The sequence below is a fragment of the Lathyrus oleraceus genome, chromosome 2 (genome assembly GCF_024323335.1).
Source record: "Lathyrus oleraceus cultivar Zhongwan6 chromosome 2, CAAS_Psat_ZW6_1.0, whole genome shotgun sequence".
In the NCBI taxonomy this organism is placed as follows: Eukaryota; Viridiplantae; Streptophyta; class Magnoliopsida; order Fabales; family Fabaceae; genus Lathyrus; species Lathyrus oleraceus.
The window spans coordinates 488009353-488036208 of NC_066580.1; the positions used below are offsets into that span (position 1 = coordinate 488009353).

Here is a 26856-nt window from a genome sequence, read left to right on the forward strand (position 1 = left end):
GTCCAGTATGAGGAGAGTTTTCAAGAACTCAAGAGGAAGTTAGCGTCTGCTCCAGTCTTGATTTTGCCAATTCCAGGCGAATCCTTTGTTATGTATTGTGACGCTTTAAAGATGGGTCTAGGGGGTATGTTGATGCAGAATGGTCAGGTTGTGGCTTATGCTTCTAGATAGTTGAAAGTTCATGAGAGAAATTATCTTACGCATGATCTAGAGTTGGCAGTCATGGTATTTGTGTTAAAAGTTTTGAGGCATTATCAGTTTCATTCCATATTTTAAGTGTTTAGTGACCATAAGAGTTTGAAGTACTTGTTCGATTAGAAAGATTTGAATATGAGGTAGAGGAAGTGGCTCGAATTTCTGAAGGATTATGATTTTGGTTTGAGATATCATCATGGTAAAGGAAATGTCGTAGCCGATGCTTTGAGCAAAAAGTTATTGCATATGTCAATGCTTATGGTTTGAGAATTGGATTTAATCGATCAATTCAGAGATCTGAGTATATTGTGTGAAAGGACTCCTATTAGTGTCAAGTTGGTTATGTTGAAGATAACTAGTGGTATTCTCGAAGAAATTGGAGAAAGTCATAAATCAGATTTGGGATTCATTGACCGACTAGTGTTAGTAAAACAAGGTAAAAGAGGTGATTTCATAATAGATGAGAATGGTGTTATGTGTTCCCGTGACAAAGTTTCTGATATAGATCTGAGGTTCACTTCGAGGTTCTGGGAGATTTTGCAATAAGCCTTAGGAATATAAGTTACGGTTGAGTTCTTCTTACCATCCGCAGACTGACAGTCAAATAATAAGGACTGTACAATCTTTGGAGGATTTGCTTAGAGCTTGTGTTTTGGAGCAGGGGGTAACTAAGATAGTTACTTACCATTGGTTGAGTTCACTTAAAACAACAGTTTCCATTCTAATATTGAAATGGTATCGTTTGAGGCTTTGTATGGTAGAAGATGTAGGACATCTTTGTGTTGGTATGATTATGGTGAAAGTGTTATGCTTGGACCTGAGATTGTTTAGCAGACTACCGAGAAGATCAAGATGATCCAAGAGAAGATGAAAGCTTTGCAGAGTCTCCAGAAGAGTTATAATGATAAGATGAGGAAAACACTTGAGTTCTAAGAGGGAGATCATGTGTTCCTGCAAGTCACTCTGGTGACAGGTGTTGGTCGTGCTTTGAAATCTCAAAAGCTCACGCCGTGTTTAATTGGTCCTTACCACCGTATCTTTCGAATCTTCATAGTATGTTTCACGTGTCCCAACTTTGGAAGTATGTTTTGGTTCTGTCTCATATGGTTCAAATGGATGATGTGAAAGTGAGAGATAACTTGACTATGGAGGCATCACTAATGCGAATCGATGACTAAGAAGTGATACAACTTAGAGGTAAATAGATCATCTTGGTAAAGGTTGTTTGGAGAGGACCTGCTAGTGGAAACATGATGTGGGAGCTGGAGAGTCGGACGAGAGAGTCTTATCCGAAGTTATTTCGTTCAGGTAACTTTTTAGGGGGAAAATTCTATATGTGGGGGAGAATTATAACACCCCGAATTCAATTAAATTAATTAATTAAATTTAGTTTTATTATATTTAATTATTTAAATTAATTTATATGCTTTTATTTGAATAATTGGTGAATATATGTGTCTTGGTGGGTATTGGAGAGAGTTAAGGGAATGGTAAAAATTAATTGGATTAATTTTAATTAATTTAATTTGAAAGGAATGATTAAAAATAATGTTCTTGGGAGGAAATTTAGATTTAAAATTAAAATAAAGAAAATTAGAGTTAGTAAGATGAGTAAGGGTAATATAGGGAATATTAGAGTAAGTTGGGGGTAAATGAGGATTAGCATAATTAAAGGGAATTAGGTTTTGGTTTTAATAGAAAAGGTGAAAGTTGGAACTTTTTACGGTACATAAAAACACTTTGGAAATTGAGAGGCAAAAGACAAAGTGAAAAAGAGCAACAACAAGGGCTTTGGAAAGGAAATTGATATAGCCAAAGTTCAGAGATTGTAGGAAAATCAGGTAAGGGGGGAGAGCTACTTCATATATTGGTATAATTGATGAAGGGTAGAGAGGGATCCTCACCTCCTATAGGTTTTCTCTTTTTTTTTTCAATTGATGATGCGTATGTATGTTTGTTACAAATTATGATGTTGTTTTGAATGTTCCTTGTAATTGTTGAATTCGTGTGAATCTGTTTGATTAAATTTTGAAATTTCATGTTCTTATGAGTTATCTTGCAATTGTTGAAGGTGATGATCATTTTGAATCAAATCGATGTAATATATGTTAATATGTGCCTACTTGAGTGTTTTAATATTGTATTAACATGTATGATTAAACTCTGTGCGTTTGGGATCGATTAGGGTCACACTTGGATCTTTGATACGACTTCAATGGTGGAAAATCGTGTTTTGTAGGTTCAGGTCTGAGCGGTCTCACCCAACGAGGATGAACTTTGCCTAGTGACCGAGATATGCAGAGTTATGGGTTCTAGGTTCTGTGATGCGCGCCCAGCGAGAGAAGAACTTGCCTAATAATGGCTCACTCAGCGATTTGTAAGTCTCCTTGCGAGGGTGACCATGTAGAATTGAGTAATTTCGAGTTAATTATTGACAGTGTGTTGTTTTGGAGATTAATGGATATTGTCATGTACTGTTTGGGATTATGTGTTTCTGTTTGATGTGAATCGATGCATTTTATTGAATTGATATTGATTATACATGAAATGATTGAGTTTATGTTGAGTTGTGTTCAATTGATTGATAATGATAATTGTTATGAAGATGGATGATTAATTATGTGGAGAGTACATAATCGTTGTTTGTGGTGGTGGTGGTTTCGAAGGGGGAGCTGTGTTGTTGCTATGTTGCATGTTGTTTATGGTTTGAAGGGGGATCATAAACATGGTGTTGTTATTGTTGCATAAATTGTATGTCATATATCATATGTTGTCATTGTTATGAAAGAGGTGAGTCATGAATTCAGATGAGGGGACAAGTGACTTATCCGGAGTTTAAATGAGGGGGCTTGGGGTTCAGATGTTGGGACCCAGTTTGTATGAAGAACCATCGTTGATTGGTACCACGTGCATAATGTTGAGGTCGTGAGTCACATTTCATGCATATGTATGTATATCATGATGGAAAATGTTGAGATTGTAATGGTGTTGTTTATGTATTTAATGCATGATGTGTTGTGTGTTTATCTACCCTCACATTTTTATGTTGTTTTATATTGAAGTTTATTCTCACCCATTTCTCTTTATGTTGTCCATCATGAACATCGTGCAGATAATCAGGAGTAGAGTTTTGTTGCTGTGAGTGGAAGATAATTAGGCAGTTTCCAATCGACCTTGCTATGGGTATGTTTGCCCTTAATTCGAACTCGAATTGAGATAGTGTAATATATCTTACTTTGCAAATGTATGGATATAAGAGAGGTGTAATAATCAAACACTATAAATCCTAAGTTTGATGTTGATTATGATACATTTTCTTCTCTTGATCAAAACTTGATCAAGTAACCCAACAATATCCTTTTGATTTACCGTCTTACGCTACTTCTTTACAAGAAATTCCTTATTCTTCAAAACTTTCACTCGATCGAATTCAAAACATATAATTATTGTAATCCAAGATTTACTAATGCGATTCACCGTCCTACACTAATCCTTAAAAATAAAGTATTTTGATTTTAAAAAGTTGTCTATAAGAGATAAAAAATTATGATTTTATTCAGTTTCCTATCATATGTTTTGTTTTGTCTATCTAGTCTTTTGATTTTAAACAAATCAAAACAAAAAAAAAGAAGAAGAAAAGAAATTAGACTAAAATGATATAGCTAAAAATATGATTAAATTAGATACATTTTTCAAGTTACCAATAGTGAGTTGTATTGTATGCCTTTATGTATGCATGTGCAATTAAAAAACTCACAAGCGATTGTATACGTTTGTGGTCACCGGAATATTATGTGCTCTTGTTGCGTAAGCATTTTTATTGATTTTTGTCTCTAGTGTTTAATTTTAACATGAGAAGTATGTATATCATCAATTCTGATAAGTATGTACGTTTCCAATTCTTCTTATCCAAATCCTTCACCGACTTTGTTGGGTGAGCGGCTAGAAAATAACTTATTGCCATGAAAATATATATAATCAAATTAAATGATATGAAAATATATAAAATAAAATTAAATGATATTAAGATGTCAAATTTTATTATACGATATATTTTATAATTCTTTATATGTTTGTACAACAAAATTCTCCATTAAATATAAATTTATTATTATATAGATTATGTAAATAAAATTTTATATCAATAAAAAATTATTTAATATTTTAAAGAGAATGTTAAAATTGACGATTTTCAGAAAATTTTATAAAAGATTAGTTTTTATGTATTCCGTTGACAAAGTAAATAATTTTTTATTAATATTAATTTTTTTATTTACTTATATATTAATAAATTTCTATTTAACAATTAATTTTATTATATAAATATGTAAGAAAGAGTTATCATACTATTAAATTTGACTTTATATATAATATAAAAATTAATTATGTCCGAAAAAATTCATTATTAAATTTTATTAATATAGTAAATTCACAAATTTGAATAGATGAGCACAGTCCTACCCGAATTCAACTAGTTTATTTTATTGGTATTATGATAAATTATCCGCTCGTCTAAATTTTATATTTGAGTGGTGTGAATAAAATAAAAACATAGAGTTTTAAACTAATAATAATAATAATAATAATAATAATAATAATAATAATAATAATAATAATAATAATATAATAATAATAATAATAATCAATAAATAAATAAATAAATAAATAAAGTAGAGTGTTATCATAAATATTAATAATACAATTGACTAGTTTTACTTGCTGTGTTTATGGTCTTTGGATTCTTTCATTACCTCATTCTTTCTCTTTCACATAAAATAAATAGAATATAAAAGCAAAAGATAATTATAGATTAAATAAAAGAGATGGAATATAAGAGAAAATATAGAGAAATTAGTAAATGAGAAAGTTTAAGAGAAAGTACGGAAAGATATGATCCAAATCAATGTCTATGCTTGTTTGTAGGTTTTTTTTATAAGCAAAATTTGAATTAGGATGAATACAAAGCATACTGAACATTAATATAAGGATGAGTCTTAAAACAAAATTCAACAACAACAATTATAAATATTTACAAGATAGACATCTAGTAAGATCCACCTTCCAATTCTCCCACATCTGAGCATTAAGATATCCTTGAAAAAGAATGTGATTCCTACATTTCCATAATATCCAATAAGCTGCAGCCCACAAAAAACAGAGAAATTTTTTGCTGAACTTTCCTTTAATTCTGCTTGAAAAAATGTCAAAGTGATTAGTTGATGTTGTGCAATCTGTCACATAGGAATGCTTAACCACGAACACAAACTACACCCTACTCCATTGCTAGCAGAACATTCCACAAACACATGAAAGTCATCTTCGACAACATTGAAGCATAATGGACAAACGGTGTCATGGCTCCCATTTAGAATTCCTCTTCTAACCAATTGAGCTCTGGTTGGTAAGCCAATTAAAATTAACCTCCAACAAAAAAATATGAACATTTATAGGAATCTTGGTTCCCACACTTGAGTTATGCATTTAAAGTCGACTCAGACGGCTGAATGGAATCCCAAATTTGTTCAATCTGGTCACAAAGAACTGCATAACTACTTTTAACCATGAAGTCAAGCCTATCTTTCCACAAAATGAATTGATCTTCCATGTCCATTAGAGATTTAAATTTGAATCAAAACAAATCAATTTTTTTTCTTATAGATTTTTGAAAAAAAAAACAAATCAAAACAAAATCCTCTGCAGATCTAGACGTGATCAAATCGTATGTCTATTGGAGAAAAACCCAGAAGTTGCATTGCTATTTAAGTAGTCTCAAACCTAATGTTTTAAGGGTGCACAAAAGTTGAAAATCTTTGTGTTATGATTTCTATTTTGAGTCATTTATTTGTATTATTGTTTGTGCACAATTCTAGCTCCTGCACTCATATCTAAAGGCATAAAGGTTCATTTGATAGTTGAGTTATAATTCAAACAATTAATATTCTGATTATTGTATTGATCACTAGGGTTTGTGGTTAAGAGAAAGTGAAAGGGGTTCTCATATTTAGGAGGATTCCTAAATACAAAGACATGGATCATATTAAGAAGAGAGACATTGAACAAGGGTTGTTCATCTAAGACACTTTGTACTAATACTATTGAGAGTAAATTTTCTTTCTTGGGTTGGAATCTCCCCAGACGTAGGTGATACTGCACCAAATTGGGTTACCAATTCTCTTTTGTTCTTTATTTTCTTTATGATTTATCATCTTGTTTTATAGTATCCGTCAAACCTGGTATAAGATGTTGAACACATTAGCTTAGACATCTGGTCCAACATATGTCCTTGCTTAGAATTGAATTTCAATTGGCATCAAAGCAGACACTCTGTTTTGTTTAGGTGAGCTCGAGGGAAGATATTTTCTATTCAGATGGATAACACTAAGGATAGAGGATAAGTCAATAGACCCCTTATCTTGGATGGAACAAATTATGATTATTAGAAAGCCAAAATGGTTGCTTTCCTCATGTTCATGAACAACATAACATGGAAGGTTGTTATAAAAGGATAGAAACACCTTGTGACTACCTATGAAGATGGAACATCAATCTTAAATCCTGAAACTAATTAGACTAATGTTAAAGATGATAAAGCTCTTGGAAACTCCAAGGCCTTGAATTTTATTTTCAATGTTGTGGACAAAAACATGTTTAGATTGATCAATATGTGTACTGAAGTCAAAGAAGCATGAGAGATTCTCAAAACTGCTCATGAAGACACATCTGAAGTTCATATGTCAAGGTTGCAACTCCTCACTACAAAGTTTGAGAATATGATAATGAATGAAGATGAATCCATCTCTGACTTCAACATCAGACTGCATGACATTGCCAACACTTCTTTTGCATTAGGAGAGAATACACCTGAAGAAAATTTGGTCAAAAAAATCCTCATATCTCTACATAAGAAGTTTGATATGAAGGTCACAACTATTGACAAAGCCCAAGACTTAAGCAACATCAAAGTGGATGAACTCATTGGATATTTGCAAACCTTTAAGTTGACAATAAATGATAGAAGTGAAAAGAAAAACAAGAGTATTCCATTTATATCCAACACTGAAAAGGATGAAAATCAAGGTGAAATTCTATCAGATGTTTTAGCTCTTGTTGGGAGAAAGTTTAAGAAAGCTTTAAGAAGGCTGGACATAAAATGGAGGACAAATGTTCAAGACAAGGTGTCAGACATCATTCCCCAGAGTAAGAGTAAAGATGAAGACAAACCTAACAGAGGAAAATGAGCACAATATTATGAATGTGACGGGTTTGGTCACATTAAAGCTTAATGTCATACTTTTCTAAAGAAATAGAAAAAAAGGGATGTCAATCACTTGGTCTGATTCAAATGATAAGAGTGAAGAAGAAATAGCTAACAAAGTGATAGATTTCCGTGGAAAATATGAATCTTGTAGTGAGTCTAGTGATGAAGATATCACTGATGAAGAGTTGGTTGAAACATACAGACTTTTCTCACTCAGTGGGAGGAAGCATGCATGGTAGTAGAGATATAAAATAAAACTATAAGCGCTTTACTTATGGAAAAAAGAGAAACTTGGCTTAACCATTGCAGGTATGGAAGAGGGAGTTACCTTATTAAAATCCAAGCTTGGTAATATGATAAAGTCTGTGTGTATTTTGAACAATGGTTCTAAGGCTCTTGATGAAATCCTGGAAGTTGTAAAAATGGCAAATGATGTGAAGGGAATATGATTTGACTACAACTCCATGAGCAAAAAAGCAAAAGATACCACTAGGAAGTTTGTCTTCCCTGAGAAGAAAACTGAGATTCTAATGTTGGACCACATGTCTCAACATCCTGCTCAAAATAAGTACCCTCAATACATATGAAATAAGATATGGTCATATAAGGCCCTTTTGTTATAAGTTATATGGATACCCTCAATCTTATAATCAACCAAGGTTCAACAAAAAATGAGGCAGGAATTTTCAAGCTAGGAAAGTGTGGAAACCCAAAGAAATTGACACATGTCTCATAACTTACACATCTCTTAGAGTTTCTTCAAGAGAAGATTGATACTTTGATAATGGATGTTCAAGGCACATGATTTGAGAAAATAATTATCTAGAAGAGTTAAGATTATACTCAAATATTTATGTTACCTTTGATGATGGAGCAAGAGGAAAAATCAAGGGTATAGGCAAACTGGTCTATCCAGGTCTCCTTAGCCTTAATGATGTGCTGCTAGTAGAAGGATTAACTGCGAACTTGATTGGTATAAGTTAACTATGTAATCAAGGTCTGAATGTGAACTTCAACGAGGTTGAATTTATTGTCACCAACAAATATTAAGAAGTGTTAATGAAGGGTTCAAGGTCCAAAGACAACTGTTATATATATATATATATATATATATATATATATATATATATATATATATATATATATATATATATCTTTGCCTTCATCATGTTTGATATCCAAGGTTGATGAGACTAACATATGGCACAAGAAACTTTATCATCTCAACCTCAAGAGCATGAAGAAGATTATATTTGAAGAAGTCATCATGGGTTTACTGATCCGCTGTCGCACACGAGTCAAAAACGAGTAATTAAGAACGGTAGTCTAGGGAAGCGACACTTGAGTATTGTATCGAAAGGACTCTTGTATGATTCTTTAACCGATTGAAACAATTAGGGGGGTTATTTTCGATTAAGAGCACAATAAAAAATAATTGATTAAGATAAAATCAGAATTATAAATAAGTTGATCTACTGATTTGTGTTCCAGCTTATCATTGATTATTATAGGTTCAATTCCCTAAACGGATTCTCATTCTCATTCGATTACAATAACAACCAATCAAGCGCTAACGATATTGTATAAATTATGTTCCTGTTTGTCGAATTAAGCATTCGGTTAGAGATAATGCGGACTAACAAATAAGTTGAGTTAAAGCGATTAAAATTAGGGAACATTTATCAATTGAATTTAACAGTTATGCCCTATAACAACAGTTGAATTAAGAAAACAATTTCACTCGAATTAAACAAACGATTAATAGGAAGAACTTGAAAGGAAATCAAAATTCAATTGCATAATTATAATAATCTCAAAATTTTGGAACCTGAATACACCAGATTAACTCCCAGAGTGTTAGTTCTCCATAGGTTCGTACAAAGCGTGTTATTTTCGTGAATGCAGACTAGGATTACTGTAGCAACGAGTTTTCTCTTATAACAAAAGGAAAAATTCGGGCCCTATGGAAATCGACCAGAAAATTACAAAAAACAGCCTAAACTAACTATTTTAATTAAGTCTGGAACTTTAACAAATTATTAAACCCTCATTCACTCTTAATCAGATTTTGACTTCAACATAAAACTTGTAGTTCTTTCTCTTATCTTTTCAACGTATATTATAACGTGTCAATCCGATTCTTGAAGCTCAAGTTATGTTCTTCGCAGTGACAATGTATCAAATAACTATTTAAGCTAAAAATAAAGTACGGAAATAAAATAAAGCCAGAAATAAACTTAAATATAAAAACTCACTAAAATAGTAAAAATAATAGAGTAAATTATAGAGTTTCCTAAGTACAATAGTAGAAGAAGGTGCATCAAAATGCACTGATCAAATTCCCCCACACTTAAAATTTTTCACTCCGAACAAAACTAGAAATTCAAAATTTCAAACAGAAAAACAAGAGCAAAACAAAACTTGCAATTCCAAAAGTTCTTAGGATACAAAGTGTAAGCAAAATTATAATTCTAAGCTTCAAGGATATGGGGTTAGTGAGCAACTAACTGTGATAGTCATAACAAATAAAAGCATATTTTACCAAGGAGTACATCATAAGCAACAAAATTTTCACAAGATAAACTTCACTCAACTCTCAAGTATTTAGGTTGACTGTTTACACTCAAGCACAACATGAAAATTAGCACTACCATAAGTTTGAAAATACTCTAACATCCACAATTGAATTTCTTGCACACAAAGATCAAAATAACTTTTATTCGGTTATAACTTGGTCAGGATACGAGTGAGATAAATCATAAAGGGTACTAGGCTAAAATTCAAAGGGTCAAAAAAATAAATTGAAAAGAGCTGCAGGAGTTGAACTAAAAATATTTCATTCACTTTCAAACAACATTTTTGTATTTTCTCTTCTCTTTTCTCTTTTTATTTTTATTTTATTTTATTTCCAAAAGGACAAGAGTTTTCTTCCTTCTTTAAATTTCTTTTTTTTTATACTTTATTTTTTTTATTTTTTTTATGTCAAACCTTGAAACATCACAACTATATCAATACTAATTCAACCCCACATAACTCCAACAAGCTCTTTCAACCCTTTAAATAAGGTGATAAAAAATGTTTTTCACTTTATGGCTTGTAATGAGTTTAAAAAAAGAATGAGATAAATATACTCAAGGGGTTTTCAAGCAAGGGGTGATATCATTCAGGGTTGACTTTTTGGCTAAGTGGCTAAAAGTAAAACAAAACAAGTTGACTTTATCATATCAGTATGCACAAATAATCAACAGTTTCAAAAAGAGTCAATTCAAGTTCTAGAGACTAATAAACATGAGTGAAATCACACAAGAAAAAAAGAGATGGATTTTTGAATGTTATCCATTAAAAGGCTCAAAATCTTAAAAGATTATTGATCTACCACAAATTATGCACAATTAAGCCTTTAATCCTACTTATCATACTAAGAACGCCAAAAAAATCAATCAATCACACCATGACTCTTTAATCAATATAACAAAGAAAATAATCACAATTGTAACTCAAAAACTAAAGAAAAAATATGCATTTTTTTAATTTTTTATGTGAGAAAACAAACAAAAATAAAGAAACTGAATAAAACAAAGTAAATGGTTCTTTCCCCCATATTTAAAACGCACATTGTCCTCAATGAAAGAACATAGATATAAAATAAGAGTGAGAGAAAGGAAGAAGTGCCCCCTGATCAAGTTGTAGTGTAGGTGGACTTTTACAAGGAAAACTCTTTTATGGTTGCATCTTCAGGCACTAAACTTTCATGCAATAGCTTCAGGCGTTGCTCATTGACCTTAAAGGCTTTGTCAATATCTGCACTTTTAATTTCTATTGCACCATTAGAGAAAACATTAGTAACAACAAAAGGGCTCATCCATTTCGATCGAAGTTTCTCAGCCATAATTTTAAGGAGGGAGTTACACAATATAACTTTTTGGCCTATTGAGAATTCCTTCCTAGAAATCATCCTATCATGGAAGTGCTTAGTTTTCTACTTATAAATCCTAGAGCTTTCATAAGCTTATAGCCTAAGCTCTTCAAGCATGGGCGAGATCACGTAGGTTTGAGCACATGGGATCCATGTGGGAGGGGTTGTTCCACGTGGCACTTTGCAGGAAGGGCAGATCCGATGTATGGTCATGATTAAATCTGGATGGATACGAATGTTCAAGCATATGTTCATCTTAAATTGATCATAACTTGCTCAATGTTTCATAAAATTAAGAAAATTAATAATGAAAATTCTTCTAAGCGATCTCACAAACAATATGAAATGTTCAGAATTAAAAAATAAGCAACAAAAAAATGAAAAATTAAACAACAACAAATCACTTTTGTTTTTGGAGGTTCAAGAACCCTTTTCAACTCTTGATTTAAAATCAATTGAGTTTCCATGCAAAATAATGATGATTAAGGTAATAAATAAATGAATAAAGAATAAAAATGCAATAGAATTAAATAAATGACAAGCATAAGAGCCTACCTAAAATAAAATTCAATAAAGAAAGAAAGAAATGACTTGAACAAAACTGAAGAGAGTTTTGGCTTAATTTTTGTGAATGATTGGTGGTGTCATTTTTGAATGAAATGAGGTTGATTTATAGGCTCTAGAATTAAGTTTAGGGGTGGTTTAGTGTGAGTGCCTTCTAGAAACTTATTTAATTAAATTGTGAATAATGATGTAATATATGCATGAAATAATATAATAAATGAAAGATATTTTGGACCTTCTAGAAACTTATTTATGTTGATTTTTTTTACTGTAATGCATATATGTCTAATTACGGTGACTTTATTTGATGATAAAAATACATATGACTAAAAATTCAAAACTTGACAAATGGAAATGTATCAAATGAATTTAAAATGCCCGGGAAAATTGGGGTATGACAGTATGTGTTCATATGTTCTTGTTATCTAGTACATGTGCCCATTATGGGCTAGATTTTGTTGTTACCCCTTGCCCAATTTTGAGAACCTTAGAGGGAGATGATGATATTCAATAAAGGATGTTGCTTCTATATGGTGTTCATAAGAAGTTGTTGATTGTTGTTTAGTATAACCGTTTTTGCTTGCTGTATTGATTAAGTTCTTTTTGACCCTGGTTTTGTATTGGCTCTGGAACTTTAAAAATGGTTTTGCAATATGTAATTGATTCCAGTTTTTTTTTGTTATGATCCTGGCTTGGAAGTATTGCTTTGGTTTTTCTATCTAAACCTTTTCCAAGTTAAGGCAAAGGGGGGGGGGGTGATTGATGTGTGCATATGATATGTCTAGATGAGCTGATTTGAGCTTGTCTTGCTCTATTTTCTATGTGTAGCAATCATCTTGCTAATCTATGGTATGTGTTACTTCTGTTGTTGTATGTTCTTATGTGGTGTGCTATTTTTTAGAATATTTACCCATGCATATCTTGTAAGTTTTGCAATAGTTGATTTTTTTTTAAATTTCCAAAGGGGGAGATTGTTGTTCCTATTGATTGGATGCAATTTATAAAACATAAAGGAGTGTACAAGATGTTTTAGTGAGTAAAATAAAACATGTGGGACATGATGTTCCCGCATGTCTGCAACATCTGACCTTTGTCAGCAGACCATGGTTGTTGTTGCTATGAGCAAAAAATTTGGTTCTGTTTCAATCAGATTCGTTGCTATCTTTTAAGAATGTGTTAATTAGATTTGTTTGGCAGATTGAATAAGATCAAATCTAATTATTTAGAGATTTATATTTAAATCAAAACAAATCAAATCTTTTTGTTGGAGATTTTTGAAAAAGAACAAATCAAAGTAGAACTTCTACAAATATGGACGTGATAAAATCTTTCGCCCATTAGAGAAAAGCTCAGAAGTTGCATTGTTATTTAAGAAGACTCAAACATAACGTTTCAATGGTGCACAAGAGTTAAAGATATTGTTTTTAAGGTTTCTATTTTGAGTCCTTTGTTTGTATTGTTGTCTGTGCATCACTCTAGTGCGTGCATTCATATCTAAATGCATAGTGATTTGTTTGATAGTTGAGTTGTAATTCAAACAATCAATATTCTGATTATTGTATTGACCACTAGGGTTAGTGATTGAGAGAAAGTGAGAGAGGTTCTCACATTTAGGGATAGTTCTAAATGGAAAGACACATGTAGTATTAAGAAGAGGGGAATTGAATAACGGTTGTTCATCTAAGACATTTTATACTAATACTATTGAGAATGAATATCCTTTCTTGGGTTGAAAGTCCTCAGACGTAGGTGACGTTGCACCGAACTGAGTTACCAGTTCTCTTGTGTTTTTTATTTGCTTTATGATTTATCATCTTGTTTTATATTATCTGTCAAACTTGGTATAAGATGTTGAACTCATTGGCTTAGATATCTGGCTCAACATTTGTCCCAGCTTAAAATAGAATTTCAAGTCTATAATCCTCAACGCTTATAGGAGAATCAAATTTTGGAATTAAAGCTAAAAATAAATAAGTCACGACTTTTTGAAGTCTTGTGTTCGAATAAAATTCGTTCAAAAAATTGATGATACTATCCTTTAAGATGTCCCAACTCTCCTTAAAGAAATAAGAATTAAATCCGTCGATACCGGGACTTTTGTCTCTAGCGTTGCTCCACACATCCTCTTTTACCTCATCTTCTCCAAAAGGTACTTCAAGGGAGAACCTCTCCTCATTTGATAATTCCTTCTCTAAAGGCTCTTTAAAAACATAATCAAAGTGGTATTTAATATCCTGTCTAACCTTATTTATTTGCTCAATCAACCTAGATGCCAAATTAATCCCTACTATTTTATTTCTCCTAAATCTCTATTTCATAGCCTTATGAAAGAAATTGGAGTTTGAAACCCCCTCTTTAATCCACCCACCTATGTCTCAACTTTTTCTGTAAAATACTTTCTCTAAAAGCCATAAACTGCCACAACTCTGTTGACATTTTTATAATATTTTCTTATAAGTGATCGCTAACACTCGTTGAATCTTATGCTAACTTAACATCAAAATAATTGACATTCCACTCCTAAGTTTAAAATCCCAAAAACTTATTTATTCCATTGTCTAAACTTTGAGTTCAGTAGTTTTAACTTTTATTTCAATACATAACTTGTTTTTCCAATGGCTATTGAATTCCAGATTTTTAATACATAAGGAAAGAAATCTTCATCATCCATCCGACAATTAAAAATTTTAAATGGCTATGGACCCCAATTTGTGTTGTTCCCTTTGATCCAAATAGGATTGTGATTAGATACGTCCCTGTTATAACACCCGACTTTTAAATTAAATTATTTTAATTGAGTTTAAACGCCTTACATTATTTTATTTGAATGTTGGAATGTTTTATTTGATATTTTGGGGAATTATTGTTTTTTTTTTAGAATTATTAGAATTTTTATAATTAAATTTAATAGATAAATATAGGAATTTGAGAGTTTAGGAGGAAAATATAATTATAATATTATTAGTGTGGTGAGGAGAGAATTACCATGAGTTGAGGGGGACGGAGTGAAATTAATGAAATAAAATGAGGTTTTTTATTTGTTTTAAATAGAAAAATAGGGTGAGAAAGTGTTGGTACGTGAAAAGTTGCCAACAGAGTTGGAAAACCCTAACAAAGCAAGAGTAGGGCCTCCATAACTATAAATTCAAGGTTTATGTTGCAAATTTGAGGTGGAGGGAATTATTCATCTATGGGTGTATGATGCATAAAAGATATAGAGGGATTTTAACCCTCTTCCTTGTTATTTTTCCTTTCCTCCATTGATGAGGTCTTTGACCTTGAGATGGTTATGCAAACTTCTTTAGATTATTGTGTTATAATTATGTTTTTATATTGTGTTAATTACTAAATTTTGTGTGAATTGATATGTGAAATTATGATTTGTGTTGTTCATGTTTATGTGTTTTTGAGATGATAAACATAATGATGATTGTGATAAATCGATGTTAATATGATTTCTCTATGTAGTATGATGTGTGAAATGTTATGTAATTGATATATGACGTTAAATTCATGGTATGAAATGCTTGGGCATGTTAGAATATGATTGAATATAGTTTGAGATGGTTACAGGTTGAAGAAGATGAGTCTATAAGTGAGATTTTTGGGTAAATTACAGGCGACAGTCGATTGGTCCCCTACTACAATCGATTGGTTCCCTACTTCGAGTGAAAAATGTTGGATAGAATGTTTAGAACAATCAATTGGTTCCACCTGACAATCTATTGGTTCCCCTGTTTTTCGCCATAACTTGAGTTCCGTGACTCCGATTGAGGTGCAATTTGAAGCTTTGGGAAGCTAACGCATAATACTACATCATAGTAATGTTTTAGAGATTAAATATGCATATAAGGATGTAAGCAAGAAGTTTAAATTTGTAAATTGACTAGTTTAATTCAAACGTTTGTGAGTAGTTTATGACTTGGTCGATAGTTTGATGAGTTTGATGAGTCATTGGGTTGAGTTCGTTATGTTTCAGAATTGTTTTGATTTAAAAGGGTTTAGTTTAATATAATTAGAGTGGAGTCTGAAAGGTTTAGAGTGCAATATTGATAATAAGAGTTGAGTTTGATATATTTATAGTTGTGCGGATTAAATGAGTTGTGTTTTCTGATATGTTTAGAGTTGAGTTGGAGAGTAAATGAGTTAAAGTTAGAGTACGCCTTGTGACTCTTAATTTTGAATAAAGAGTGGTAGAGTTACTTGTGAGCTCTATTGAATTATGAGTAGACCTTGTTGAATGTTGATGGTTGTATAATGTTATTTTTATCCTGTTGGCGAGTATTGTGAGTAATTATATAATTGTATATTATGTTGAGTTATAATTATATGTTATGCTGAGTTATGATGAGATGTATGGTTCAGAGGGGAACTATTATGGTGACCTTATATTGGAGATGTTGTAGGTTTAGAGAGGAACACATGATAATTATTGTATTGACGTTATTTGTTGCATTGCATGCATCATGTATGTCGGAGAGAGGTGATGGACTTCGGCCCAGTGACGAGTCTCATGTTCAGCGAGGGGACCTATGACGAGTCTAATGGTTATGGACTTCGGTTCAGTGGCGAGTCTCAGGTTTATAGAGGGGATCTGCGACGAGCTTGATGGTTCATAAAGGAACCAGGTTCATAGAGGAACCACCGATTAGTGGATTAATAAGTAACATAACTCTAACATTCAAATTTGGTACCATATGCATTGGAGTAGAGGATATGATTACATTACATACATACATTCTCTTGTGATTATTGATTGTTATGAATGATTCATATGTTTGATATTTGAGTGTGATATCCTTTGTTGTTTTATGCACTGCTAACATTTATGAATGTATTCTCACCCCATGTTGTTTCCGTGTTATTCTTTACCCCTGTGGTACAGATACTCAAGTAGAGGAACCTTGGCTGTTGTTGAGTTGGATGATATCGTAGTAGCCTTCTTTGTTATTTTATGCTTTTCGAGTTTATTGTAGTTTCCGCGTGTAACTCTGATAGTGTAACACTAGGATGTGTTACCTGTTTTTAATTACATTTATGAGTTTTTGGATTATTGATTTATATGAAGTTGAATTATATTTTCTTGAGACATTTAGATTAATTTTGATATTTTGAATTCCACTGCTTTATTACAATCTTTTTGAGTAAGATGCATGTCGAGAATGTGTAACATCATTTTTGAGAAAGTTATTTTGTGTATTTTGTTAAATAAAGAGTTTGGGGTTTAAGGTGTTACACCTGCCTCCAATGAATTGATAGTCAATCTTCCATGCTACCATTAAATCTTATGAAATTAAGAACTTATCTAACCTACTCATAAATCTACCATCGGACTTATGCCATGTGAACTTCCATCCACAAGCAAGAATATCAACAAGATCTGTGGCTAAAATAAATGACCTGAATTCAACCAATTCTCTTGAGTTAATTGATTTGTTCAACCCCTTTATCTCTCTCTCCTTTTTTATGGCGTCGAAATCTCCCACTACACACCACTCACCACTAGGCCATTTCTCCTTAAGATTTTTTAATTATCTCCAAAGTTTCTGCTTGTTGTGAATTAGACAGGAAGCATATATGTTTACTATAAAAATGGAAATTCCCTTCCAGCACACATTGATCCCCACAAACCCTCCACCCCTGAAACTAAAATTGAGTTGGAAAATACCTGGTTTCCACATAATGAGGAGCCCTCCAAATCTTCCTTAAGACATTTTGGATGTCCATCCCACCTCTCCTCCCCCTCAAAGAGAATAAACCACTTTTTCTTCAATATTTTGGAGTTTTGTCTCTTGAAGCAAGACTATGTCGAATAAATTTTTTATAATTGATTAATAAATATTTCTCCTCTTGATCATGCTTCCATTCCTACATATATTAAGAGAGAGTATATTCATTACAAACTGGTCTTATGAACTTCCTTATTAGATTGTTTTTGCTTGAAAATCTATGGTGTCACATGCAAGTATACATGTTTGTTTTAGGTAGAAAGTGATAAAATAATAAGGATGTTGAACCCACAGGGAGTAGAAAGTAACTTAGAATGATTTTGTAAAAAGCTATATTTTGTAAATAAGCATGAGCAAGAATAAAATAGTGTATGGTTGTCACATGTTCAGTTTAGTAGCAAACAAGAGTAAAACAATGTTTAGAGAGTAAATGAGTTCAATAATATAGAGCATGTTGGTCAATTATCCATTAATATAACTTGGTTATTTATGTGTGCATGATGTGTTGTGTCATTCCAGGAAAGGTCAGAACATGATCTAAGGGTGTGTCTCCACATCATCAAAAGCATATACTTTAGGGAAAGGGAACAAATCTCCAAGTCTCGCTTGTAACCCTTAAGCATGTTTGGTTTTATTCTAAACATCCTTTATGGTTGTAGCCACTTATCTCTAAGAGACTAATCTAGTGAATATCTCTATCCTACTATTTTCAACCACTTTTATCATGAGATCCGCTTGATTTTGGATCTCTCACAATAAAAAGCTTGTATCTTTTTCCAAGTTGATCAATCAAAGAAATAGATTTATAACATGTTAACACATGATAAAACAAATCATTAACAATACATCACATAACATAAACACTACATTATATTAACTTCTCATTGCTCAACATAAAAGGTTTAGCTCATAATGAGCTTGGTACATACAATAATATTGGTTCATAAGCTAATCATTCTCAAACACATAGTGAAAAAGAAATAACAGCCTAAGAGTAACTTCTTCATCTTCTTGCAATGATTAATCGTCAAGAGACAACTTCTGTCGCGCCAACTATTAGTAGTAAGCACTTGAGGTAGTGAGAAGAAGAGTATTCTCCATTTTCAGTCAACTCACTTTCTTCACTGGTTTCTTTTAAGTGTTTTTCTCTAACGGATGTTGAACTTTTTTTCCTCCTTCAAGAGCTGCTTTTGTAGTTGCTTCAGTTATGGTTTATGCAAAATGTCTTGGATCATGGATTGAGAACAAATCAAATCATGCCCAAAAGAAAATAAGCAAAGTTACCTTCATTTCTTCTCATTTGTACAACATTGGAATCATGTATAAACAATAATAGGAGACAAAGTGTAGCGTGGAAGTCTACTGGCGTAGAGGAGCCACTACGCCAAAAACTGGAATAGACAGCGCCCCTTAGAGGGCGCTTTATTACAAAAGCGCACTCTAAAGTGAAGAGAAAAAATAAGGAGCGAACAACTGGAATAGACAGCGCACTTTAGAGGGCGCTTTTGTAATAAAGCGCCCTCTAAGGTGAAGCGAAAAAATAAGGAGGAGATAGAGGGACAACAATACAGGGCGCTTTTTAGAAAGCGCCCTCTAAGGTTACCCTTAGAGGGCGCTTTTAAAAAAGCGCTCTATAAGTCCATGTGCATTTCCAGTTTATAAAGCGCTTTTGGAAAGCCTTAGAGAGCGCTTTTAGAAGCGCCCTCTTAGGCCCCCTTTAGAGGGCGCTTTTGTAACAAAGCGCCCTCTAAAGTGAAGCCAAAAAAAAAATGGAGGGACAACAATAGAGGGCGCTTTTGTGAAAGCGCCCTCTAAGGTTACCCTTAGAGGGCGCTTTTGAAAAAGCGCTCTCTAAGTCCATGTACATTTCCAGTTTATAAAGCGCTTCTGGAAAGCCTTAGAGAGCGCTTTCATAAGCGCCCTCTTAGGCCCCCTTTAGAGGGCGCTTTTTTTCCACAAGCGCCCTCTAATGTCCCCTTTAGTAAACATTAAAATTATAACATACTGCGCGTTTTGTTATTTCACTATCTGTTATTAGCGTTCTTTTTCATGTTAGGGTTCTGAGGCGTTTTCCTTCCACCTCTATTAGATCTACATGCGCGTTTCCTCCTTCTACCAATCAAAGGTACACGCTTTTCCCAATTACTGTTTTATGTTATTGCTTTGTTTTAGCTTTGCCCAATTTCTATTTTACCTTATTACTGCGCGTTTCCTCCTTCTACGTTTGTTTCGACCATGATAGCGGATGCACTAGGAAATTGACGGTTGGTTTTTAGTGACCATGATTGCGGATGCAATGGGTTATACGACCTATGAACATCTGATTTTGTGTCAACACCAGTATCATTAGAAACCTAGGTCCGAATGTGTTTGAACTCTTCTGAAATTGTTTTTTATTTATTCTAATTAGTAATGGATAATACATGGATGTCTTCCAATCGATTGTCGAGAGAGTACGAGAATGGGGTATCAGAATTCGTTAAGTTTGCTGTTGCGCACGCCGAAGACCCCAGTAGAATGATATGTCCTTGCTTGGGTTGTTGTTATGGGAAACGGGTTGACGCAGTTCAGTTGACATCGCATCTAATGAGGCATGGAATTGATCGAAGTTATACATGTTGGAATTTGCATGGTGAGAAAAGTAACGAGAATGTTGAACCGGGGGATAGTACGACCTATGCCTCAAACTACAGTGGCGCAGATACATACGATTGTGATCGAGTTGAAGAGATTGCAGAAGCACTTGAAGGAGATCTTAAGGATTGTCCCGAAATGTTTGAGAGGTTGGTAAGTGATGCAGAGAAACCTTTGTATGATGGTTGCACTAAATTCACAAGATTGTCTGCGGTATTAAAGTTGTACAACTTAAAGGCGGGCAATGGGTGGTCGGATAAAAGTTTCACAGAGTTATTAGCCCTTTTGAAAGATATGCTTCCTGAGGATAATGTTCTTCCCAATCGAACATATGAGACCAAAAAGATGTTGTGCTCTATTGGCATGAGCTATGATAAGATACATGCATGTCCAAACGATTGCGTTTTGTTTCGAAATGAGTATGCATCGTTAAATGAGTGTTCTAAATGCGGTGTCTCGCGATATAAGAACAAGTTGTCTCCAGCAAAGGTCTTGTGGTATTTTCCTGTTATTCCGAGATTTAGACGCATGTTTCGTAGTGAAACCGATTCAAGACACTTGACCTGGCATGCAGATGAAAGAATTATAGATGGAAAGTATCGACATCCGGCAGATTCACCACAGTGGTTGAAAATTGATAATGATTATCCTGAATTTGGAGAAGAATCAAGAAACCTTCGCTTGGCATTATCTACTGATGGAATGAACCCACACGGTATCCAGAGTATCTCACACAGTACATGGCCTGTGATTATTATGATTTATAACCTACCTCCATGGCTATGTATGAAGCGTAAGTACATGATGTTGTCTATGTTGATTTCTGGACCTAAACAACCAGGGAATGACATAGACGTGTACTTGAAGCCCTTAATCGAAGATTTAAAGATTTTGTGGGAGACCGGTGTGGAGGTTTATGATGGATATAGGAAAGAAAGTTTCAACTTGAGGGCGATGTTGTTTGGCACAATTAATGATTTTCCAGCATACGGAAATCTATCAGGGTATAGCATAAAAGGTCAATGTGCGTGTCCTGTTTGTGAAGATAAAACAGATTGGAAGCGCTTGGAGTTTGGTCAGAAGAATGTCTTTCTCGGTCATCGGAGATTCTTAAATTCAAATCATCACTACCGTGGATGGAGAAAGGCGTTCAATGGAGAGACAGAACAAGGCAGAGCTCCACCTATATTGACGGGTGATCAAATTTTTGAAAAGGTGAAAGATTTGGATACTCAGTTTGGCAAGCCTTTTGCCCACACACTTGTCAAAAGTGGGTGGAAGAAGAGGTCAGTTTTTTTTGAATTGCCGTATTGGAAGTCCTTGTATGTGAGACATTTTCTTGATGTTATGCATATTGAAAAAAATGTATTTGAAAGTGTTATTGGCACGTTACTCAATATACAAGGAAAGTCTAAGGATGGCCTTAAGGCAAGAAAGGACTTGATAGCGATGGGAATAAGAACTGAATTAGGACCCTTGAAGAAAGGAAAACGAACATATCTACCGCCTGCTGCTTATACTCTACCTAGAAAGGAGAAAAAAACATTGTGTAAGTTTCTAAGTGAAGTTAAAGTTCCAGAAGGGTACTCTTCAGATATTAGAAGACTTGTGTCTATGAAAGACCTCAAGTTAAAGAGTTTAAAGACCCATGATTGCCATGTTATAATGGAACATTTTCTCCCAATAGGTATACGTTCTATTCTTCCAGAAAAAGTAAGAAGCTCTATAACTAAGTTGTGTTCTTTCTTCAAGTCAATTTGCAGTAAGGTGATCAATCCTGCGATCTTACTAATGTTGCAAAAAGAAATCGTTATTACTTTGTGTGAGCTTGAAATGTTTTTTCCTCCATCATTTTTTGACATAATGGTACATCTAGTTGTTCATCTTGTGAAAGAGACACAATTGTGTGGACCAGCTTATATGAGATGGATGTACCCTGTTGAACGTTATATGAAAATATTAAAAGGGTACGTGAAGAACCGAAGTCGACCAGAAGGTTGTATGGTTGAAAGATACATTGTTGAAGAAGCGATTGAGTTTTGTACTGAATATTTGTCTAATGTTCAGTCAATCGGACTCCCCAAGTCTCAGCTTGTCGAAAAGAAAGAAGGAAAAAATCTAATTGGAAATAAAATCGTGGCAGTATCAAGGGTCGAACGGGATCAAGTGCATTTGTATGTTCTGCACAATGAGAATGAGGTTGAGCCGTATGTTGAAATTCACAAGGATGTTCTCCGAGGTTTAAATCCCAATAGAAATGAAAATTGGATAGTACGAGAGCACAATCGGTGTTTTATACCTTGGTTTAAGGATCATATTTATTCAAAGTATTATTCAGATCCCGCTTCAATAACAGAAAGGTTGAGATGCTTAGCATATGGTCCAAGTTTCCATGTTTTTTCTTATAGCGCATACGCGATTAATGGATACACATTTTATACCAAAGAACAAGATGATAAAAGTACTATGCAGAATAGTGGTGTCACCGTGGTAGCTGAAGCAATGCACATATCAAGTGTGAAGGACTTAAACCCCAAATTTGCAAATCTGTCGTATTTTGGTGTTATCGAGCGCATTTGGGTGTTTGATTATGAGAAGTTTCAGATTCCTATATTTGGTTGCAAGTGGGTTGAAAATAATAACGGCATTCGAATGGATAAGTCAGGATTTTTGCAAGTGGATCTTAATAGGGTGGGATACAAAGATGAGTCTTTTATTCTAGCCTCTCAAGCTAGACAAGTGTTCTATGTCAATGATCCGAAAAGTACGAAATGGTCTATAGTTCTTTTTTCCAACAAAGTAATTGATGAAAACACTGGAGATCAAGGTGATATTGATGTTGAGATTGAATCGTTTACCAGAAATGATCAAGATGAGAATATTATATCAAATGATTCATATATTAGAAATGATCATAATGAGGGTATTTGGATCAATCCAACCGTCCGTGTTGTTAAGAGACATGTAGAACATATTCCAACCAAGAAAAGAAAGAGAACTTAGTGAAAAAGGTACAGGTCAAATGATTTTAATTGTTTTCTTTATTACAGGTAAAATGACTTTTATGATTTTAATTGTTTTTACATTTGTCATCTGATTTTAATTGTTTTCTTTTTTACAGGTAAAATGATGATGCTGGATATTTGTTTAGATGGAGATGCTCTATTGTCGTCAAGCCTCATTCGCGTAGATGATGATGCTGGATATTTGAAAGTATCCCTCTACGACAATGGAACATGTCCATCTAAACATATATCAATTCTATCTTCAAAAGATAAGGGTTCAATGTTGGCAAGTTACATTGGTTTCCTTGTTCGACAACATATTCCGATTACATGTGATAATTGGAGAAGTCCGGACTTGAAGGTTGGCAAAGAAAAAATATGGTCGGAGATACAGGTACTTACCATATATTGTTATATGTTTTTTGTTGCATCAACTTTGCAGCCCTGTATTGTAGGCAGAATTTAGGACTTCTCAAAGTTGATTTCTTGTTACTTTGTCGTTCATAAAATACACCACTAAATTCTCTGCGTTTAATTTTTAATTTTTTTTCATCAGGCTTGTGTCTCAATAGAGGATGGGTATCTACCTAAAGTTACTTTTGTAGTGGTCCAAAAGAGACATCACACCCGTCTCTTTCCTGTCAACCCCAAAGAGACCGATAGAAGTGGAAATATTATGCCAGGTTTTTTCGATATATTTCTCAACGCAGCTGGTATATATTATCATTTGAATTTATCACGTTTTGCTGATTTTGTTGTTCTAAATTGTCAAAGGAACCGTGGTAGACACCAGCGTTTGTCACCCTAGGGAATTTGATTTTTACCTTAACAGCCATGCAGGAATTCAGGTAATATTAGCTATGTCATTTAACTTTATGCCATTGTTTACTATTTGTTGCTCAATCGCCTTTTGACAGTTCTGTGTTATTTGCATTTGGACGTGTTCTTTTTGCAGGGGACTACTTATGCTGCCATTTGTTGTTTTGGTTGAGCCTTATTTTGTATGGATGTGCGATAGAACTACTAGACAGCTTTTGGATATACAGAACATGTTTGCCATCATGGGTGGATGGGCGTTTTTGTTTAGTATTGGTTAGAACTACTAGACAGCTTTTGGATACAGTGGTCACTGGGTGTTGGTTGCTATGTTTTATTCTCTTAATTGTAGTACTTTGAGAATATGTTGTTGTATATTGTTGATCAAAGAATCATATATTAATGTTGTATATATGGAGGATTAATGTTGTATATAAATGGATTCATGTTGTATATGTCAATGGATTAATGGTGTATAACATTGGATTAAAGGATGAAATCAATATGAATTTTACACTTTTGCAGCATGCGAACAGGTTACCAATTAAATATATATCCACTGTTTTTCAAACAAATTTTTTTAAAATAACTAACACTTTAGAGGGCGCTTTGTCCAGAAAGCGCCCTCTAAACACTTTACATTGACAACTTTAGAGGGCGCTTTTTCCTGAAAGCGCCCTCTAAACACTTTACATTGACAACTTTAGAGGGCGTTTTTTCCTGAAAGCGCCCTCTAAACACTTTACAATGACAACTTTAGAGGGCGCTTCTTCCAGAAAGCGCCCTCTAAACACTTTACACTGACAACTTTAGAGGGCGCTTTTTCCAGAAAGCGCCCTCTAAGGTGTCCCTTTATGGACCACTCCAGAGGGCGCTTTTTTCTTAAAGCGCACTATAATGTGGCCACTTTAGACAGCGCTTTCTCCAGGAGAACAAAGCGCTGTCTTTACCTATGCCAGCGCCAGATTAGAGGGCGCTTAAAAGCGCTGTTATAGGCCAAAATAAGCGCCCTCTTTTCCCTTATTTGGCGTAGTGAGCAGGCGTCATTGTCCTTTTTACTGCATGGTGCGCTTAGAGTTTGTAATACGTACTGAACTTTTGTCTTCTAGAGCCTTGCTTTTTTCCTTTAAAATCAACTTTCCTACCAATGCAGAGGGTTGCCACGTGTTCCCTAGGATTTCAATTGGTGCACCTCCTTTTCTCTCAGCTGCTTCTAGCCTTCTTCTTTCCTCTAGGTACCAGTTGTTGTCTCAGGCTGTCGTGCCTAACCTTATTGGAACTAACCATTTAAAAGCAAAAAACTCACAAAAAATACAAAAGAAAGCACTTATTGCATCCTTTCTAAACTAATCTATAAACAACAAAATGCAATGAAATTAACTACTGAATGGTAAAACAAATGACATTATCTAAGTAGTAGGATTTTTAATAACTCATAAAATATGGGTTATTAATTCTCCCAATTGTCTCATCTTCTCCATAGACTTAATTAACTCAACATGGATTTCATTTGCTTAAACTCCCCTAATCCCAAATTGAACAAAATTTTCCAATTTTTCTAAAAACATTCACCATTCCTCTTCTCCCAAAATCTTTTATTGCCTTAAAGTACATCGGAATCGGAAGTTGAACCGTAACAAATAACTTCTCCGCCCGAAAATCCTTCTAATTCAGATATGCCTTGTTTTGAAAGAATTGAGACCTTCCCAATATTTTGATCTAGGTATTTAGGTGGTCTGAGACTAGAGAAAAGAATTGACTTAAAGTTCATTCGATCTTTCTATTAAGCATGTTTGGAACTTGAAGGAAAATTTGTTTGGGGCTTGCATACAGATTTGGCCTTAGACCAAAAGCCCATTTCCGCAACAACACTTTCCACCTCCATGGGTTTCTCTCCACCTGGATTTCGACCGGATGGGCCATCAAAACCTTCTAAGAGTAACATTTTCCTACTTTAAACCATGTTGTTCGACTTCATTGTCCTGTGTTTCCTCTTAGCAGCTTTTTTGGGACCCATCATAACTTTAGTTGACTTATTTTCAAACATGCCTTCATATGTTCCTTCATGCTCCCCCTTTTCTAGCCTATCTCCTTTGACCACTCCCGCTTTTGAAAAGACCACAATAACATCCTTATTAATATCACCATTCATATTTATGTTGCACAAACTCTAGAGTTAGAAAGGCTACAATTGTCATCTTCTTCAAAAGAAGTAAAATAGTCTTCTTCTTCTTCCTTACCTTGTCAATCCTCCAATGGTGAGTAATCTAAATCATAATTTGATACATTTATTTTGATATCCAAATCCTTTGGCATACTTATTCTCAAAGGCCCATGTGAATCTTCAACTACCTTGAGGCTAAAAAGAATACCATTTATCTTGACATTGATGACTTCATTAAAAACCATTGAGTCTTTAGTTCTCACTAAAATCCTTTCCATGTCCATTTTCATTTGTTCTCTAGTGCTATAATTTGCACAAATGTAAACACCTATTGGTTTTGTGATGAACTCAAAGAAGCTATACTCCATGCATGACATGGTATACTATAGATCCTTAACCACATTAACCGTTCTTCATCCACGTCCTTGGGATTCCATTTCCGAATCTCCCAAAATCATCGATAATTTATTTTATAAACAAGTTTGAAAGTTTAATGGTCATGATTTTCAAGAATATAGATTAAATATTATTAAAAAAAGTATTTATTTTAAAAGATTAATTTTTTAATTTCTCGT

General features: G+C 33.7%; 2 long non-coding RNA genes across 2 annotated transcripts; both read left to right on the forward strand.

Moving 5' to 3' along the window:
- Window positions 1-1936: 1936 nt before the first annotated feature.
- On the forward strand, window positions 1937-3505 carry LOC127120816 (uncharacterized). The gene is made up of 3 exons (XR_007803259.1): window positions 1937-2036; window positions 2435-2572; window positions 3308-3505. It is a non-coding gene; the product is annotated as an uncharacterized LOC127120816 (long non-coding RNA).
- Window positions 3506-23855: 20350 nt separating this feature from the next.
- LOC127120817 (uncharacterized) lies at window positions 23856-24360 on the forward strand. Its single transcript, XR_007803260.1, has 3 exons — window positions 23856-23984; window positions 24076-24149; window positions 24257-24360. It is a non-coding gene; the product is annotated as an uncharacterized LOC127120817 (long non-coding RNA).
- The last annotated feature ends 2496 nt before the right edge of the window (window positions 24361-26856 follow it).